Here is a 21,775-nt window from a genome sequence, read left to right on the forward strand (position 1 = left end):
CTCATATCGAGACTTTGAAAGTTGCCTATGATTGGTCTACTTGCCCCGAGTCTCCTGCTACTTAACCTATTGCACTACTGCCAGCCCAAGTTCTTACTAAGGTCTTCACAATCCTTCTGTCAACACCTTCAAACAGTTCTAGGGTCTTGGAAGAAACAGTTTAAATTCCTTATTTAGAAGCATTTCAACCTTACCTCCAACTGCTCAGTTTCCATAACTCTCCACTCCAACTAAACTCCTGTAGCAATAATCGTCCATATCATTAATTTGGTAATTTATTTTTATTTGTTCCAGCAGAGATTTAATGTGGCTCATTTGGCAATTAATCATGTAATGTAATTCCTTGTGGCATCTGTTCTGCTGTTGAATCAAACTGTTACTTATATTTTCTTTTCATTTATATTGTTTCCTTTTTAAACATTTTTATTGGTCCCCCAGATACTAATTATCATTAAAAACTGACACCATGTTTTTTGTTTTGTTTTGTTTTGTTTTGTTTTGTGGTACGTGGGCCTCTCACTGTTGTGGCCCCTCCAGTTGCGGAGCACAGGCTCCGGACGCGCAGGCTTAGCGGCCATGGCTCACGGGTCCAGCCGCTCCGCGGCATGTGGGATCTTCCCGGACCGGGGCACGAACCCGTGTCCCCTGCATCGGCAGGCGGACTCTCAACCACTGCGCCACCAGGGAAGCCCTGACACCATGTTTTAATCTTCTCTTCATACCCATGCTCCCAGGATCATGCATATAATTTTGCTTCAAACCTACAAATTTATTGATGGACAATTCTGCAAAGCATGGTCATTCCTGCTAAAGAGAGATGATACAATTTCTGTCTATGAAAAACAAAAAATATAAGTATTACCAATTCTGCCCTGTGCCTCCTAGATTCCTTTTCAAGCCTAAAGGATTTATTCCCTTGGTTGCTAGAAAGGCTGTCTGTCTTGCCAGGAACTACTTCTGCTGAAGAGTCCCTCCCCCAAAGCACAACTCCTTAGAAAACGAATTTTCTAAAAACTACAGAAATAGTAAATTTAGGGAGAAAGTTTGACTTCTAGGGATAAGGGAGAAAACCTAAAGAAGGGGCCAGGTTGTAAGCTCTCCCATCCCCTGGCCACAAGACTGATATTCAGACTTTGTCAGGAAAGGTATGACAGGGTTGTCTGGGGCATTCTGGCTCAGAGCTAGCTCACCAGAAGTCACCCTCTGGGCTGACATCAGAGTTCACTGGAGCACTGTGGGCTGGAGCTGGTACACAAGAAGCTACCTGCTGGACGGCATGGACTAGAGTCAGCCCACAGCCACTGGGGTGCTGGAGAAATTCTCCGAAAGTTGAGTGGAGAAACTCATTGAAAGGCTGGCACCACGGGGTTCCCACATGCCTATCTCCACATGCATGCTAAGAAGAAGAGTCATTAAAAATAGAAAGAAAGGATAGAAATAGATGTTTCTCCAAAAAAGACATACAGGTGGTCACCAGGCACATGAAAAGATACTTAACATCACTATTAGAGATAGGCAAATCAAAACTACAGTGAGGTAGCACCTCACACCAGTCAGAATGGCCATCATCAAAAAAAATCTACAAACAGGGGCTTCCCCGGTGGTGCAGTGTTTGAGAGGCCGCCTGCCGGTGCAGGGGACACGGGTTTGTGCCCCGGTCCGGGAGGATCCCACATGCTGCGAAGCGGCTGGGCCCGTGAGCCATGGCTGCTGGGCCTGCGTGTCCGGAGCCTGTGCTCCGCAGCGGGAGAGGCCACAACAGCAAGAGGCCCACATACCGCAAAAAAAAAAAAAAAAAAAATCTACAAACAGTAAATGCTGGAGAGGGTGTGGAGAAAAGGGAACCCTCCTACACTGTTGGGCAAAATGTAAATTGGTGCAGCCACTATGAAAAACAATAAGGAGGTCCCTTAAAAAACTAAAAATAGAGTCACCATATGATCCAGCAATCTCACTCTTGGGCATATATCTGGAAAAGACAAAAACTCTAACTTGAAAAGATACATGCATCCCAATGTTCACAGCAGCACTATTTACAATGGCCAAGACATGGAAGCAGCCTAAGTGTCCATCAACAGATGAATGGATAAAGAAGATGTGATCTATATCCATCTATCTATCTATCTATCTATCTATCTATCTAAAATAGAGTATTACTCAGCCATAAAAAAGAAAAAAATAATGCCATTTGCAGCAACATGGACGGACCTAAAGATTACCATACTAAGTGAAGTAAGTCAGAAAGAGAAAGACAAATATCATATGATATCATTTATATGTGGAATCTAAAAACTACAAATGAACATATTTACAAAACAGAAACAGACTCACGGACATAGAAAACAAACTTATGGTTACCAAAGGAGAAGGGGGGAGGGATTAATTAGGAGTATGGGATTAACAAATACACACTACCATATATAAAATAGATAAACAACAAGAATTTACTGTATAGCATGGGGAACTATATCTAATATCTTTAATAACCTATAATATAAAAGAATTTTTAAAAAATATATAACTGAATCACTTTGTTGTATACATGAAACTAACACAATACTGCTAATTAACTGTACTTCAATTTAAAAAATAATAGAAAGAGAACCCCTTTTCTCTGCTATAACTTACATTACCCTCCAGTGTCCTCTATTGACAAAACCTAACACTGAGTCACCTGACAAAGGAGAAACGTTTGTAGGATCCAGCTCCAGTACTGAAAAACAGGGGAGCAGGGAAGGTGGATTTAGAGCTGATAGATAATAAGATAATAACTGGTGTAGTCTATCACAGAATTAACTTTGTTAAATGACATAAGAAACAGAAGCACAAACTGAGGAAAAATGAACCAGAGTTTTTTTCAAATACGCTATGTTTTAAAAATGAAGAATTATGCCCAAATGCCTGCTGAATACATTATATAAGCAGGTAAATACATTTAGTTCTATATATAATATATGCTTCAAAGCCAAGCAAAAATCAGTCTACCTTTCTGAAGCACTAAAAATATTAAAAAGTTATCATGGTCCAGGTTATTATGACTATTCTCTTCAAGTATGTAAACAAATTCAGTTAGTAAATAAATAACTCAATTACCCAAAAGGCCTGAATCCCAAATCTCTATCTCCAAAATACCTTTCTCCTGAGCTCCAGACACATTTAATCTATTATCTGCCAAACACCATTATTTGGATGTGCCATCAGTACTTCCAGCACCAGCATCTAAATCTCAGTCAGATACTGGTAAACTAGCTCTCAAAAATAAAAACCAACCCTGAATGTGCTTTGTGCCAATTTCTGCAGTGTAAATATTCCTAGCATGGCCTCACAAGTTTCTGACAATTTAGCAACCATTAAAACTAATCCTAATTACCTCTTCAGTGTCTTAGGGAATCTCAGCCTCCTTCACTTCAATATTCAAGCCAAAAACTTTGGTTTCATCTTTTATTTCTCCTCCCCCTTCACCACCCATTTCACTGTCTGAATTACATCAGTTCTTCAGCTTTGTCTGTTTCTCTAATCTGTCACTGCCGTTGTTGCCACCTTACATCATGCCATTTTTGTTTCACTAGGCTAACTGGTGCTCCTGCCTCCAGTCCATCTTTCCCATGGATTTTTCACTGCAGCAAGAATGATCTTTTTTTTTAATTTGAAATATAATTGACATATAACATTGTATAAGTTTAAGGTGTACAATGTTGTTGATTTGATACATTTTTATATTGCAATATGATTACAACTGAAGCTTTACACGTATATAAAAAAGCTAACACCTTTATCATGTCAGATAATCATAATTTCTTTTTTTGTGGTGAGAACATTTCAGATGTAGTTTCTTGGCAACTCTGAAGTATATAATACAGTTGACTTTAATCATCGTGCTGTGCATCAGATCTCAGTTAACTTATTTAAGCTATTAGTTGCAAGTTTGTATCCTTTAACCAACATCTCCCCAATTCCCACCCCATGGCCCCTGGTAACCACCATTTTACTCTCTGTTTCTATGAGTTCAGCTTTTTCAGACTCCACATATAAGTGATATCATACAGTTTGTCTTTCTCTCCCTGCCTTTTCTCTCTTAGCAAAGCACCCTCAAGGTCCATCCACGTTGTTGCACAGGGCAGGATTGATCTTTCAATGTACACAAACTGGGGGCTTCACTGATAACTAAAAAAAACTTTCGTGGCTTTTGAAATGGAATATGATGATCTTTATGACTCCTGAACACCTTTCTAACCCCATCTTACCTTACACCCTAATTCTTTGCGCCCTGCATCCCTCAAACTGCCTTCTCTCCAGCCACTTGGAACTATTTACAGCTCCCAGGGTGACTGCTTTCCCTGACTTTCAGGCTTTTACATACACAGCATTCTCTGCTTAGATTGCTTTCTGCTTTTAATTTATACTTTTTTATACTTCTTTTTCTTATCAATGGCCTGGTCAATTTTTAAATTCCCCCATTGTTCATCAACTAGCTTCAAAGTTGTACCTGTTTATATTCTAATTACCCTTATATTTTAAGCTGTATGCATATTTTACCCTAACAAAATAGTAGCTTAAGGAAATTTCTACTCTCTTCCCTTACACAAAAACTTGAGAATGCCTGTGTACACTCTTCCTCCTGACAATACTCTTATTCCTATCTTGTATTTTATTTATATCTTTCTGTTAGCTACCCCAAATTTATTTTTAAGGCCATCAATTATTTATATTTGCCTATATGTTTAGCAATTCTTTGCTCACCTTTGCTTATAATGTCTCACATTTTTTCTACCTGGTTTCAATTTCTTCTTTCTGAAGTACACTCTTTAGTAGATTAGTGTCTTTGCCTAGAAACCTCTGCAGTCTTTGTTTACCTGAAAATGTCTATTTTAGCCTCAATGTTCATCACGAATTTAGCAATTCTGAATTAGAATTCTAGTCTGATGATTATTTATTCTCAGCACTTTGAAGATGCCATTCTCTTGTTTTCTAGCCTCTACTGTTGCTTTTAAAATCTCTGTTGTCCAACCAATTCTAATTCATTTGTTCAAAATGTCTATAAATGGTTTATTTTTATATAATCTCCTCAGAACTCACTGTGAATTTCAATCTGGGGATTCATATGTTTCATTAACTCGAAATCCCTCAGATATTAGCTCCTTAAATATCTCTTCCCCATTCTATCAGCTCCTTCTGGAAATCCTACTTCAGACAGACAGATTATAAATAGATAGATAGATAGATTCTATCATTTTATTCTCCATGTCTCTTAATTATTCTCCCATATTTTCTATCTCTTTTTCACTTGTGCCTACTTGGGGAATTATCCCTAGATCTTTTTTCTTTTTTTGGCTGTGTTGGGTCTTCATTCTGTGCATGGGCTTTTTCTAGTTGCAGCGAGTGTGGACTACTCTTCAATGCGGTGCACAGGCTTCTCATGCAGTGGCTTCTCTTGTTGCGGAGCACGGGCTCTACGTGCATGGACTTCAGTAGTTGCAGCACGCGGGCTCAGTAGTTGTGGCACACAGGCTTAGTTGCTCCACAGCATGTGGGCTCTTACCGGACCAGGGATTGAACCCGTGTCCCCTGCATTGGCAGGCGGATTCTTAACTGCTGCACCACCAGGGAAGTCCCCCAGATATTTTTTCTTGAGCATAGTTTGGTCTAATTTGCCCTATAACCCATTCTTTATGTTTTTAAATTTTAACATCTATAATTTTCATTTCTAGAAGTGATACTTAGTTTTTTTCAGCTTTGCCTGTTTATTTTTTTGCCTTATCTTCTTTTTTTAAATTATTATTATTGTTAACAACTTTATTTCCCTTTGGATCTCTTTGTTTTAAATATAATAATCCATTCAACAAATTCTAGAATTATCCTCAACACTGAGGATACAACGGTAAATAAAACAGACAAAAAGATTTTTGTCATTATTTAGCTTATATTTACATTTTACGGTCTTTTTCAGATTGTCCTATTATCTCAAGTTCTCAGGGATGCTGACTCTACGAAGTGTTATGATTTCCCTACTCACTGTGGATGACTTTCATATTGGTGGTGAGGAGAGACTTAGGGCTCATCATGCGTGAGTTTTTTTCTCCGTGGGGCTCTGTGTACAGCTGGGTTGCAAGTATGCCTTCAGAGTAGTTTTGTATTCACATTTGATTCTACCAGATGTCCAAAGGATTTCATCGTGTTAAGATCAATTTTTATGGTACAACGTCCACGTCGAAATCCCTGCACCATGACGAGACTGAAATTTGTATATAATATCCTGCATGAAACAAGCTTTGAGTTTTGATTTCTTATAAAAACATGCTTTTTTCATTTGTTTTGTTTTCCATTCAGAGCCCTGGGCAGAGTTATGCCTTTTACTTTTTTCTGTGATCTCATAGGCAGAGATTTTAGTTCCTTTCTACTGAAGATTTAGCCCTTCCTGATTTTATGCAGGAATCTCAGTTTTAAATTCATGCCCTGTCCTGACCTATCACTTCCTATTCCTGAGTGGGAATTAAAACTCAAATACCTGGCTATAAGAGCCTAGCTTCAGTGCTAATGTCTTAAGCCCCAACCCTAAAACCCTCACTGCATTACTACAGCAACTCGTGTTGTTACTGCTTTGTGTCCTCTCTTTTTCCTTGATTTTATTAAAAAAAGAAAAGAAAAGAAAAGAAAAAAGAAAGACTTCTTTCTGTTTGAAAGTTATGTATCATTTTTTGTTTACAAAACTTTATGTTAGCTTGGTCTGCCAGGTGGATCCGGCCATTTACACTCTCTGCTTGGAGCACTCAATTCACTAGGTCCCCAACACCGCATATGTTCTTACTGCAAGTGGAGACTATCCTATGAATATCCTGTAAAATATTTACCTCATTGCATTGTTTGTTTCTTTATTTGAATTGTGCCCCCTCTCTTGAGTTGCATGAGATTAGGATACATACCTTATTCATCATTATGTGGTAGCACAGTGCCTGGGACACTGTAGACACTATTTATTGAATGATTAAATGATTGAATATATAAATATGTGAATTCATTGTATCATAGTGGACCAGCAGACTCACATGCTTACACATTCAACATACATATACACATTCACATATATAAATATATATATATATATATATATACAATTTTGACATCTTAAAATTAATTTTATAAAAAATGCTTTGGAGTTTAAATAAATACAGAGCCCCAGAATCAACAAATTATTTTGAAAATGCAATGGCAGGTATGGAGCAAATTTCTGAAATTCAAAGAACTTACTAATTTATTAATGTTGATTAATTTTGAAAAATCTCAATTTTTTAGATTATAATCATGACTGAGGATTATCAGGATGTTATTATAAACTTGTTAAATTAGTTATGTAGATGAGAAGGAAGTACTTATGCTGGGGGATTCCTCTACTTCACTTTTCAAATGAAAAATATCCTTATTCAGAGCTTAGGAAAATGAAAAAAGCAGGTTACTAATCACAATCCTTTTTCATGTAGTAAGATCCCCATCTATTGTAATTTCAGCATGTCACTAAAAGTCAAGTCCCATAGTCTTGCATTTTTGCAACTTCTGACATATGCATGCGTTTATAAATTATTATTGCATTAAACAGTTGTGAATGCCTTGTTATATGATCTATAATGTCAGTTCCTTCTCTTTCTCTTTGTATCTTCTAGGTAACATTGCTAAAACTTTAAATGATTATGCTGATCTTGAATTTTTTCTATGTTCTTTAAAAATATTATAAAAATTTAAATAACAGTGCAGCATAGATGTAGCTAGTAATAACTTTGATGCTGAGTCACTTGACAAAGAGAAATGATTCCTCTCTTTGACTTTGTTTTTCTAGATTTTGTTCCTCAAGCACTTCCCTATATTTAGATTTATTATGGCACTTTTTTTTTTTTTTTTTTGCAGTACGCGGGCCTCTCACTGCTGTGGCTTCTCCTGTTGTGGAGCACAGGCTCCAGACGCGCAGGCTCAGCGGCCATGGCTCAAGGGCCCAGCCACTCTGTGGCATGTGGGATCCTCCCAGACTGGGGCACGAACCTGTGTCCCCTGCATCAGCAGGCGGACTCCCAACCACTGCACCACCAGGGAAGCCCTATTATGGCATTTTTTAAATGCTAGTTTTGCTACTGTCTCCTGATGCTAAGAAAAGATTTCCTGATGTCAAGCAAAGCAGCAGACTTCATTAGTGTCCTTATGAAAAACAATAAGTTCTGTGAAATTACATTAAACTAGAACATTTTTATTTGAAAACTTGAGAAGTATGGGCTGCCTTGCAGAAAAGCCTTCCTCCAGAGAACAAATAAACAAATACTACTAATGCAGAAAATCATTTGAGTAGATGGGAAAAACAACTGACAGGGGGAAGTTCAATTTACTTTCATATTGCATTTAAGTGACCTGCTTTGCATCACTAGGTCCAAGAAAGCAAAATTAAGTATTACAAATGAAGTAGAATTAAAATATTCCTCTACCTTATATATATAAATTTATGTCAAAATATTACTCTGTATTTTTTCTTTAAGAGAAAATTTAGAAAATACTACAAGCAAAACAAGATCCATTTATCACTGTATTTATGTCTATAACAACATCAACTGCAGCCATCATGCCAATATTCAATGACAGATGACATATGCTATAAAGAAATCTAGTTATATACATCTATATCATATAAAATCTGCCATATTAAATAGACTTTTACTCATATTAAAACTACTTCTAATTTTCTATGCCAGAGTAAGCAATTTATTAGGAAGCATGTTTGATGAGAGCAATTAAATTCTCATCTTTCTAGGATGGTAGCATCTTTCATGGACGAGACATACAACTTCAAACAAAAGCACCAAATGAAAGGAGAGAAAAAGCCAGTAGCAATAAGTTTTCACAAAACTAGTTTTTTCTGTCCCCAGCTGTCCAAATAGAACAATGGTCTACTTTATGATAATACTATTCTACATGGAAAACACACAAGTAAATATCCAACAGAAAAAAATCATAGATTATTTTCATTGTTATAGAGATCCTTGAAAGACATCTAGCAAGTCCACTTCATTTGGTACATCATAGTTCAGAAGAGGAAGCTAATGACTAGAGGATAAAACATTTGTGTAAGGACCTTTGACTTGCAAGTATCAGCAATGCAAGTTCATTGTAAATAATGGGACACATGATGCAGCTATGATGGTAATGAGGCAGAAAAGACTCTCAAAGGAATCCAAGAAAAGAAATTTTATTCATCCGTTTTATTTTTTAGATTCCACATATAAGTAATAACATAAAGTATTTGTCTTTTTCTGTCTGACTTATTTCACTAAGCATAATACCCTCCAGGTCCATCCACATCGTTGCCAATGGCAGAATTTCATTCTTTTTATGGCTGATATTCCATTGTGCGTATATATACCACATCTTCTTTATCCATTCATCTGTCGATGGACACTTAGGTTGCTTCCATATCTTGGCTATTGTTAATAATGCTTCTATGAACATTGGGGTGCATGTATCTTTTTGAATTAGTGTTCTCATTTTTCCAGATATATACCCAGGAGTGGATTTGCTGGATCATATGACAGTTCTATTTTTAGTTTTTTTCAGGAACCTCCATAGTGTTTTCCATAGTGGCTGCACCAATTTACATTCCCACCAACAGTGTACTAGGGTTCCTTTTTCTCCACCTCTTCACCAACATTTGTTATTTATAGACTTTTTGATAATAGCCATTTCTGACAGGTATGAGGTAATAACTCATTGCCGTTTTGATATGCAAAAGAAAAGAAATGTTAAACCATTCAGGATCCACGTAGCTCTCATCTTGTTGCTCCAGTAACAGTAAGAGCAGGAATTTTCGCATCCTCTTGACTTGTGCGCCGCCATTAGCAGCCTAGGTATTTCCCAAGTCCTGGCTCCTCTCAGTGTGTTTTTGACTAATTCTCTTTCTACCAGCAAGGCTACCCTTTATTCTGTGTATTATTTTCTCATTTCAGTCAGCTTCTTCTCAAACTTTCACTAAACATTTGCTTCATCAGGGCTTCTTTATACTTGTAAATAACCATTAACTTCCCCTTACGAATCTTCTTGGCCTCTCTCTGCCTCATGTCATTTCTGTGATGTTCCCATTGCTCTCATCTGATTGTCTCCACACTTCACAGTAGAAGTTCTCAAGAGACAAATCCTGATTCACTGGAGTGATCTCTGCTGTTTGAGAGAATGGGGCTTTCCACATCAGGCTATTCACAGGCATCTGCCCACTATTGATTTTATTGGCTCTGGACAAAAGAGAGGTCGGAACAAGGGGTCAGAAACCATGTGGTTTCCCCAGCTCAAGGAACAGGAACACAGAAGCTTCCATTTGTCAGGAACTGTATGTGAGGATGTGTCCACTATACATAACTGACATCTCCCACTCTCTTTATGTGTATATTCCACACGCTTCTCAAACTGACATGCATACTATTCTCCATTTAGAACCTACCTTTTCCATTGCTATATAGATTTGCTCATGTTAGTCCTTCCGTTTTAGCAATCCTCTAATTCCTATCTCATCTCTCCTGGATGAAATCCTATTACATATTAAGGGTCCATTCTTAAAGGTCAGTTTCTTTAAAGAGCCCCCCTTATTCCCCTTAGCATTTTAATTCTAATTTTTATGCCACTGTATTGTTTCATACTGTAAATATTTGTTTGCTTTATTTCCTAACTTAGATTTTAACTTTCTTGAAGGTATGGAGTGTTTTTATCTTCTCTTTATTCTAAGCAGCACCTAATCCAATACTGTATGTTTACTGCTCAGAAAATTCTCACAGAATAAATTAATTCGACCATTCAACAAATATGCTTAATATGTACTGGGCACTACTGTAAGCTCTGAGGATACAGCAGTGAACAAAAAGGTCAAAGATCCCCACTCTCTTGGAAATTTCATTCTACTGGAGGAGAAAATAAGTGCACAAGTAAAATATATAATATGAGAGAGGGTGGTGATTGTTATGGAGAAAAGCAGGGAAGAAAAATTCAGAGTGCTAGCAGCTAGGTGGTAATTTTAATAGAGTGATCAGGGAAGTGTTTATTGAGAAGGTGACATTGGTGCAAGACCTGGAAGGGGAGCCCCAGGAGCAAGCTATGCAGCTGTCTGAAGGAGGAGCCGTAGGACAGAGGAAACAGCAACATGCAAATACCCACAGGCAGGGGCATGTATGGCATGTCCAAGAAAGAGCAAGGAGGTCACGGACGCTGAAGGAGGGAAGGAGAGAGTAGTCGGAGCTGAGAGCAGAGAAGTCAGGGTGGGGAGTGGAGCTCAGGTAGGGCCTTAGAGGTGGTTGTTAAGGGTTTTGTTTTTTCCCAGCAGAGGAGAGCTATGATTTTACTTATACTTTAGAAGAATGATTTTGCTGTGTTCAGAGGTAACTGAGTGGGGGCAAGAATAGATGCAGGGGGACAAGTTGGAGGCTCCTGTGCTAAGGTGAGAGATGATGGTGACTTGGACCAGGAAGGTAGTGGTAGAGATGGTGAGAAGAGGTCAGATTCTGGATATATTTGAAGGTATAGTTGACAGATTTGGCTGGTAGATCGCATGTGGGGTGTAAAGGAAAAAGAAGATTGAAAATTACTTCCAAATTTTGGGGCCTGTGCAGCTGGGAGGATGGAGTCGCCATTTGCTGAATCAGGGAAGGTGACAAAATAATAGGTTGTCAGGGATAAAATGAGGACTTCAGTGTGAAATGTCATATAGAAAGCTGGGTTTAAGAATCTACATTTCAGAGGAGAGGTCTAGACACTGAGATATGAATTTGGGAGTCATCAGATTATAGACAGTATTTAGAGTCACAAGGGTTAGATAAGATTACCTGAGAAAAGAGTGTAGAAAAAAAGAAGTGAAGAATTCTAAGGACTGAGAATCCTGGGCCTTTCTGAAACATAGGGTTACTTCGTTCATTTAATACTATGCATCGTACTAACTTCCATTAAGATTCCCATTTTACAGATAAGGGAAACGAAGCACATAGGAGTTAGATGCCTGCAGTCTAACTGTAGTTTCTACACTGTAAAACGGCAGTTATTCAAACCTGTGTGATGTGGCTTCAGAACTGCTCTTACCCACTATTTTATCTTGCATCTCAATGAATATTACCCATATGTTGCCTGATACACAGTAGATATTCAATAAGTATTCACTGAATTTGACTGCAGTACATCAGCAACAATTTCATTCCTAAATCTAGAAATAAGTCTTCATCAAGTAACTCTTTGGCAGTTTGGAAAAATATCCATGAAGCCAAAGAGGAATTTTCACACGGGGAAGGTGGGAAGGCCAAGGGCGTAATTTAGGCCACTTACAGTTAGAGTGGCCACAGCTGTTCTCTCCAATCCCGGTACCTCTAAGATTACCCAGCAAAACCCACATGCTTCTGAAGCAGTCCAAACACAGACACTTAACACCCAATTCCTTGTTCAAACACCCCATATGCTGGACCCTGATTAGCTCTTCTGGCACCAGCACACAAACCAATCCAGGCTGGTTGCTTTCTGGCTTGTCGTGTTCTGTAGTAAAGCAGAGAGACTCGAACAAAATGAAATAGTTCAGTGCCAAAACTATTCCGATCTCATTTCTGTCAATAATGTAGAAAATGCATAGGTAGAGTTCAGATTTAACTTGGTGCTGCAGGATGGTTCCTAGGATGTCTTCAGTTAATACACAAGGGGCATATTTCAGTTTGCCCAAGTCCTTGAGCTTCTTTCTTCTAAATTAGGCATACCTTTATGTAAGCCAAAAAAAAATAAAAAAAATAAAAAACAGTGGGCGGGGAGGAAAAATGTTGTGGAAAAATGAACCAGTGTATCCCCGGCTTAGTGAAATGGATAAAGAATACAGCCAGTAGCTGTTGGTGTATTGTTGTGTCCTCCCAGATCAAGACTCAGAGGCCCCAGTATTTTTTTAGGGAGCACCTGAGGTGAAGAGTTGGATTTGGAAGTGTCATTCACCCACACTACATGAATGAGTTGCAGCAAGCCAAGCTCGTAATCAAGACTCAGACCTTTTATAAGTCTACCTTTAGAACCACCTCCAACCTCCCCACACACAAGCAGGAGCTTTTTGTCCATTCATCACAGTAATGGTAGCCTTCCTGTGGTCCTCTCTCAAAGCTGCTTCATTACAAGCAAGGGATTATATATTGCATTGACTTATCTCTTCCTAAGACACAGTGAGAGATCTAATTAATACTTTATTAACTGCTTTACCATACTCAGAGAAACAAGTTTAATAAGGCATACATTCTTCTGATCAGTTGTATTGACCTATGTTTTTATATAATTCACAATACGATTCAAGACAGACATATGTACTCTAAATAGTCAAAGCTCCTGTTTTATTGAATGTTTTTATATAACGTTTGGTTTTATTTTGTGGTTTAAAACCTTAAAATCTAGATTTAAAGGCTCATCAAGTTACAATACTACGTGTATTCTTATTTGAGGTTCACTTGTGGATTATTTTCTTATTTAATAGGAAAATTATGGTTTCTGTGAATATGTGAATTACTTTGAATATTTTTTGATTAATATTTATGATTTGGAGATTGTTTTCACAAAAAATGCTGTGCCATTTAAAAGCACACAGGGAATGCCATCATGTTATTTACTATCATGTAGAGAGATTTTTAAACGCATATTGCTGACCTATGAAACTAAATACATAAATTTAATTAAAGTTCTCTCTTTATAGTACAAAACAGCCCATTTAATAGTTTCGTTTAAGGACTCCGAGTCAGATGCAAAGTTACATTTAGCCTGATGTTGATTTTTTTTTTTTTTTTTACCCATATGTAACCAACTGGAACCCAGCTGTCAAAGAAAGCAAACGAGATGTAATCAACAGCCTATTACTTGATTTTTAATGACACCTTTAAAATGTCTATATTCTAATCCCAAACACCATTGTAAAGACCTTTCTTAAACAAGGTTGAAATTCTCATCATTTTCTCCTAAAAACAAGATGATTATATTGCCAGATATAAAAACAGGATGTGTTCATAATATATTTATAGAAGGTAGCTTTATTTATATATCAGAGGGACTTTTTTTTCTGAAATGGCTCTTGTTTCTGACTCTCTAGTATCTGTCCAACAAAACTCTTAGATAAAAGCATACACTTAAAAGACAAGTAGGACTTCCCTGGTGGCGCAGTGGTTAAGAATCTGCCTGTCAATGCAGGGGACATGGGTTCAATCCCTGGTCTGGGAAGATCCCGCATGCTGTGGAGCAACTAAGCTCGTGAGCCACAACTACCGAGCCTGCGCTCTAGTCCACGCGAGCCACAACTACTGAAGCCCATGCACCCTAGAGCCTGTGCCCCACAGCTACTGAGCCCACACACTTCAGCTACTGAGCCCATGTACCACGACTACTGAAACTCGCGTGCTCTAGGGCTCACGTGCTGCAGCTACCGAGCCCATGTGCTGCAACTACTGAAGCCCGCGTGCCTAGAGCCCGTGCTTCGCAACAAGAGAAGCCACCACAATGAGAAGCCCATGCACTGCAACAAAGAGTAGCCTCCGCTCACCACAACTAGAGAAAGCCCACACTCAACAACGAAGACCCAATGCAGCCAAAAAAAATAAAATAAAATAAAAAAAGACAGAAAAGTAGTCAAAACTTTTAAGTTCACTTATCCTATATTATGCAGCAATTCTCCTCAGTTGTACAGGAAAGTAATATATAAATTTATTTTTCTTAAATAGCCAGACACCTCATATATATTTTTTTATGTCCTGGTAGGAAAATAGCAAAAGAGATTAATTTAGCATTGGAAGTCAATATAAAAATCCATTTCTATGCATTATGTGACAGATTTTTGCCAATATGTATCACCCTGTATATCAATATAAAAATCTTGATTAACATGTCAATTTCCTACACACAAACACTAGACGTGAAGCATACTTACCCCAGATAAATAATTCCCCTGGGCAAAAATGGCGATTAATTTTATAACTCATACTGATCCTAGTGGAATATCAGGTTTAGATGTCTTAATTATCACTGCATAAAGATTACAAATGTCATCATGATTATAGCAGGGACTGAAGATTTCCTACAGATTACAAGGTCCTTCAGGCTCACAAAATTTAGAGCAAGAAGCATGGTTTGAAGTACTCCCTAGAATTAGTGATTCCCTTGTAACCTCTGCCAATGCCTACTGACATTGCAAGCGCTTAGAGAGATGTTTTTTATTCCTTATCAGAGGAAACTGAGCCCCTTGGAGAGCATGTGTGGAAATCTGATATACTCAACAAATTATCCATGTTTATTATACCATAATTTGTCCTATTAAAGGCACAAATTTTACATTCAAATACTCTCATTGTTTAGCAGAATGACAACTGCTTATTAGTTAGCCTTTCCAGACAAATCTCTAGATTGAAAGTAGAGGGGGTGGAAACATAGAAATTCTCATATAGGTTACACAGCAAAGGAACCTTTAATGCCAGGTGAGGAATTGAAATGGAAATGATAATGAGAGTACATGCAGACTAGGATACAGATGTTAATTTAAGACAATATTATGCTAAATGTGACCAGCAGCAAATGCCCATAGTTAATCTCCTGCCTTACTGTGTGAGAATTATAAAGCTAGAGCTTAATGGTTTAAATAAAAACAAAAACAAAATTACTGTATCTTTGAGAGAGCCTCAGAAATATGTTCGATTTATGGAATTTAGCAACAGAATTAAGCAACAGAATATATTTTCTACATAAAATCATGATTCAACTAAAAATAAAACACCCAATATGCAATAAATAAATAAATAAAAAGTCCAATACTTGTATGTTTAATCTCAGATTACCAACAAAATAAAAGACATATTTACTAATATGGAATGGTTACTTCTCAAATGCCCCCAAAACTCCTGAATGGAAATAATATAAAGCTTATGGGGAGACCTTCAAGATGGCGGAGGAGTAAGACGTGGAGATCACCTTCCTCCCCACAAATACATCAGAAATACATCTACATGTGGAACACCTCCTACAGAACACCTACTGAACGCTAGCAGAAGACCTCAGACTTCCCAAAAGGCAAGAAACTCCCCACGTACCTGGGTAAGGGAAAAGAAAAAAGAAAAAACAAAACAGAGACAAAAGAATAGGGATGGGACCTGCACCAGTGAGAGGGAGCTGTGAAGGAGGAAAAGTTTCCACACACTAGAAGCCCCTTCACTAGCGGAGGGGGTGGCGGGGGGGGAAGCTTCGGAGCCACAGAGCAGAGCACAGCAACAGGGGTGCAGAGGGCAAAGCAGAGAGATTCCCGCACAGAGGATCAGTGCCAAACAGCACTCACCAGCCTGAGAGGCTTGTCTGCTCACCTGCTAGGGCTGGTGGGGGCTGGGAGCTGAGGCTCTGGCTTCGGAGGTCAGATCCAGGGAGAGCACTCGGGTTGGCTGCATGAACACAGCCTGAAGGGGGCTAGTGCACCACAGCTAGCTGGGAGGGAGTCCGGGAAAGAGTCTGGAACTGCCTAACAGGCAAAAGACCATTGTTTTGGGGTGCACAAGGAGAGGGGATTCAGAGCACTGCCTAAACGAGCTCTACAGGCGGGCATGAGCCATGGCTAAGAGTGCAGACACCAGAGACGGGCATGAGACTCTAAAGCTGCTGCTGCAGACAACAAGAAGACTGTGTGCAAGCACAGGTCACTATCCACACCTCCCCTCCTGGGAGCCTGTGCAACCCGCCACTGCCAAGGTCCTGCGATCCAGGGACAACTTCCCCGGGAGAACGCACGGCACACCTCAGGCTGCTGCAATGTCACGCCAGCCTCCGCCGCCGCAGGCTTGCCCCGCATCCGTGCCCCTCCCCACTGCCGGCCTGAGTGAGCCAGAGCCCCAGAATCAGCTGCTCCTTTAACCCCATCCTGTCTGAGTGAAGAACAGATGCCTTCAGGCGACCTACATGCAGAGGCGGGGCCAAATCCAAAGCTGAACCCCAGGAGCTGTGCAAACAAAGAAGAGAAAGGGAAATCTCTCCCAGCAGCCTCAGGAGCAGTGGATTAAATGTCCACAATCAATTTGATGTAGCCTGCATCTGTGGAATACCTGAATAGACAACGAATCATCCCAAAATTGCAGCGATGGACTTTGGGAGCAACTGTAGGCCTGGGTTTGCTTTCTGCATCTAATTTGTTTCTGGTTTTATGTTTACCTTAGTTTAGTATTTAGAGTTTATTATCAATGGTAGATTGTTTATTGATTTGGTTGCTCTCTTCCTTTATTTTTATATATATATATATATTTTTTCCATTTTTTCTTTTTGTGAGTGTGTACGTATATGCTTCTTTGTGTGATTTTGTCTGTATAGCTTCACTTTTACCATTTATCCTAGGTTTCTATCTGTCAGTTTTTGTTTTACGCTTTTGTTTGTTTTAGTATAGTTTTTAGTGCTTGCTATCACTGGTGGATTTGTTTTTTCGTTTGGTTGCTCTCTTCTTTCTGTCTTTCTTTTTTTTTCTTTTTAAATTATTTTTTACTATTTTAATTTTTAATATATTTTATTTTAATAACTTTATATTATTTTATTTAATTTTTTCTTTCTTCATTTATTTTTTTCTCCCTTTTCTTCTCAGCTGTGTGGCTGACAGGGCCTTGATGCTCCAGCTGGGTGTCAGGCCTGTGCCTCTGAGGTGGGAGTGCCAAGTTCAGGACATTGGTTCACCATCTCAATGCTAAGACCCAGCTCCACTCAATGACCAGAAAGCCACAGAGCTGGAAACCCTATACCAAGCAACTAGCAAGACAGGAACACAACCCCACCCATTAGCAGAGAGGCTGCCTAAACTCAAAATAGGTCACAGGCACCCCAAAACACACTCCCGGACATAGTCCTACCCACCAGAAAGACAAGATCCAGCCTCATCCACCAGAACACAGGCACTAGTCCCCTCCACCACGAAGCCTACACAGCCCACCGAACCAACCTTAGCCACTGGGGGCAGACACCAAAAACAACGGGAACTATGAACCTGCAGCCTGCGAAAAGGAGACCCCAAACACAGTAAGTGAAGCAAAATGAGAAGACAGAGAAACACAGCGGAGGACGGAGCAAGGCAAAAACCCACCAGACCAAACAAATGAAGAGGAAATAGGCAATCTCCCTGAAAAAGAATTCAGAGTAATGAGAGTAAAGATGATCCAAAATCTTGGAAATAGAATGGAGAAAACACAAGAAATGTTTAACAAGGACCTAGAAGAACTAAACAGCAAACAAACAATGATGAACAACACAATAAAAGGAATTAAAAATTCTCTAGAAGGAATCAATAGCAGAATAACTGAGGCAGAAGAACGGATAAGTAACCTGGAAGATAGAACAGTGGAATAACTGCCACAGAGCAAAATAAAGAAAAAAAGAATGAAAAGAACTGAGGACAGTCTTAGAGACCTCTGGGACAACATTAAATGCACCAACATTTGAATTATATGGGTCCCAGAAGAAGAAGAGAAAAAGAAAGGGACTGAGAAAATATTTGAAGAGATTATAGTTGAAAACTTCCCTAATATGGGAAAGGTAATACTCAATCAAGTCCAGGAAGCACAGAGAGTCCCATACAGGATAAACACAAGGAGAAACACGCCAAGACACATATTAATCAAACTAACAAAAATTAAATACAAAGAACAAATATTAAAAGTAGCAAGGGAAAAACAACAAATAACATACAAGGGAATCCCCATAAGGTTAACAGCTGATCTTTCAGCAGAACTCTACAAGCCAGAAGGGAGTGGCAGGACATATTTAAAGTGATGAAAGGGAAAAACCGACAACCAAGAGTACTCTACCCAGAAAGGATCTCATTCAGATTCGATGGAGAAATTAAAACCTTTACAGACAAGCAAAAGCTAAGAGAATTCAGCACCACCAAATCAGCGTTACAACGAATGCTAAAGGAAATTCTCTAGGCAGGAAACACAAGAGAAGGAAAAGACGAACAATAACAAACCCAAAACAATTAACAAAATGGTAATAGGAACATACATATCGATAATTACCTTAAGTGTAAATATCTTAAATGCTCCAACCAAAAGACATAGACTGGCTGAATGGATGCAAAAACAAGACCTGTATATATGCTGTCTACAAGAGACCCGCTTCAGACCTAGGGACACATACAGACTGAAAGTGAGGGGATGGAAAAAGATATTCCCTGCAAATGGAAACAAAAGAAAGTTGAAGTAGCAATTCACATATCACACAAAATAGACTTTAAAATAAAGACTATTACAAGAGACAAAGAAGGACACTACATAATGATCAAGGGATCAATCCAAGAAGAAGTTCTAACAATTGTAGATATTTATGCACCCAACATAGGAGCACCTCAGTACATAAGGCAAATGCTAACAGCCATAAAATGGGAAATTAACAGTAACACAATCATAGTAGGGGACTTTAACACCCCACTTTCACCAATGGACAGATCATACAAAATGAAAATAAATAAGAAAACACAAGCTTTAAATGATACATTAAACAAGGTGGACTTAATTGATATTTATAGGACATTCCATCCAAAAACAAGAGAATACACTTTCTTTTCAAGTGCTCATGGAACATTCTCCAGGATAGATCATATCTTGGGTCACAAATCAAGCCTTGGTAAATATAAGAAAATTGAAATCGTATCAAGTACCTTTCGACCACAATGCTATGAGACTAGATATCAATTTCAGGAAAAAATCTGTAAAAACACAAACACTTGGAGGCTAAACAATACACTATTTAATAACCAAGAGGTCCTTACAGAAATCAAAGAGGAAATCAAAAAATACCTGGAAACAAATGACAATGAAAACATGACGACCCAAAACCTATGCGATGCAGTAAAAGCAATTCTAAGAGAGAAGTTTATAGCAATACAATCCTACCTCAAGAAACATCTCAAATAAACAACCTAACCTTACAACTAAAGCAATTAGAGAAAGAAGAACAAAAAAACCCACAGAGTTAACAGAAGGAAAGAAATCATAAAGATCAGATCAGAAATAAATGAAAAAGAAATGAAGGAAACAATAGCAAATATCAATAAAACTAAAAGCTGGTTCTTTGAGAAGATAAACAAAATTGCTAAACCATTAGCCAGACTCATCAAGAAAAAAAGTGAGAAGACTCAACTCAATAGAATTAGAAAGGAAAAAGAAGCAATAACAACTGACACCGCAGAAATACAAAGGATCATGAGAGATTGTTCTGTTTATGATCATGTGATCATAAACAGACCAATCACAAGCACTGAAATTGAGATTGTGATTAAAAATCTTCCAACAAACAAAAGCCCAGGACCAGATGGCTTCACAGGTGAATTCTATCAAACATTTAGGGAAGAGTTAACATCTATCCTTCTCAAACTTCCAAAATATAGCAGAGGGAGGAACACTCCCAAACTCATTCTACGAGGCCACCATCACCCTGATACCAAAACCAGACAAAGATGTCACAAAGAAAGAAAACTACAGTACAATATCACTGATGAACACAGATGCAAAAATCCTCAACAAAATACTAGAAAACAGAATCCAACAGCACATTAAAAGGATCATACACCATGATCAAGTGGGGTTTATCCCAGAAATGCAAGGATTCTTCAATATATGCAAATTAATCAATGTGATTCACCATCTTAACAAATTGAAGGAGAAAAACCATATGATCATCTCAAGAGATGCAGAAAAAGCTTTCGACAAAATTCAACACCCATTTATGATAGAAACTCTCCAGAAAGTGGGCACAGAGGGAACTTACCTCAACATAATACAGGTCACATATGACAAACCCACAGCCAACATCACTCTCAATGGTGAAAAAATGAAACCATTTCCTCTAAGATCAGGTACAAGACAAACCATTTCCTCTAAGATCAGGAACCAGACAAGACAGGTGTCCAGTCTCACCATTATTATTCAATGTAGTTTTGGAAGTTTTAGCCACAGCAATCAGAGAAGAAAAAGAAATAAAAGGAATCCAAACCAGAAAAGATGAAATAAAGCTTTCACTGTTTGCAGATGACATGATATTATACGTAGAAAATCCTAAAGATGCTACCAGAAAACTACTAGAGCTAATCAATGAATTTCATAAAGTAGCGGGATACAAAATTAATGCACAGAAATCTCTTGCATTCCTATACACTAAGGATGAAAAATCTGAAAGAGAAATTAAGGAAACACTCCCATTTACCACTGCAACAAAAAGAATAAAACAGCTAGGAATAAACCTGCCTAAGTAGACAAGAGACTTGTATGCAGAAAACTATAAGACACTGATGAAAGAAATTAAAGATGATACAAACAGATGGAGAGATATACCATGTTCTTGGATTTGAAGAATCAACATTGTCAAAATTACTATACTACCCAAAGCAATCTACAGATTCAATGCAATCCTGATCAAACTACCAATGGCATTTTTCACAAAACTAAACAAAAAATGTCACAATTTGTATGGAAACACAAAACACCCTGAATAGCCAAAGCAATCTTGAGAAGGAACAATGGAGCTGGAGGAATCAGGCTCCCTGACTTCAGACTATACTACGAAACTACAGTAATCAAGACAGTATGGTACTGGCACAAAAACAGAAATACAGATCAATGGAACAGGATAGAAAGCCCAGGGATAAACCCATGCACCTATTGTCACCTTATTTTTGATAAAGGAGGCAAGAACATACAATGGAGAAAAGACAGCCTCTTCAAGAAGTGGTGCTGGGAAAACTGGACAGCAACATGTAAAAGAA

The 21,775-nt window shown here is 38.4% G+C and overlaps 1 protein-coding gene across 4 annotated transcripts in view; it reads right to left on the bottom strand.

Annotated features, from left to right (window-relative positions):
* Nucleotides 1-21,775, bottom strand: part of GRIK2 (glutamate ionotropic receptor kainate type subunit 2) — a 661,376-nt gene that overhangs the window by 439,818 nt on the left and 199,783 nt on the right. The gene's annotated exons all lie outside the window — the stretch shown is intronic.

Source organism: Orcinus orca, chromosome 12 (genome assembly GCF_937001465.1).
Source record: "Orcinus orca chromosome 12, mOrcOrc1.1, whole genome shotgun sequence".
In the NCBI taxonomy this organism is placed as follows: domain Eukaryota; kingdom Metazoa; phylum Chordata; class Mammalia; order Artiodactyla; family Delphinidae; genus Orcinus; species Orcinus orca.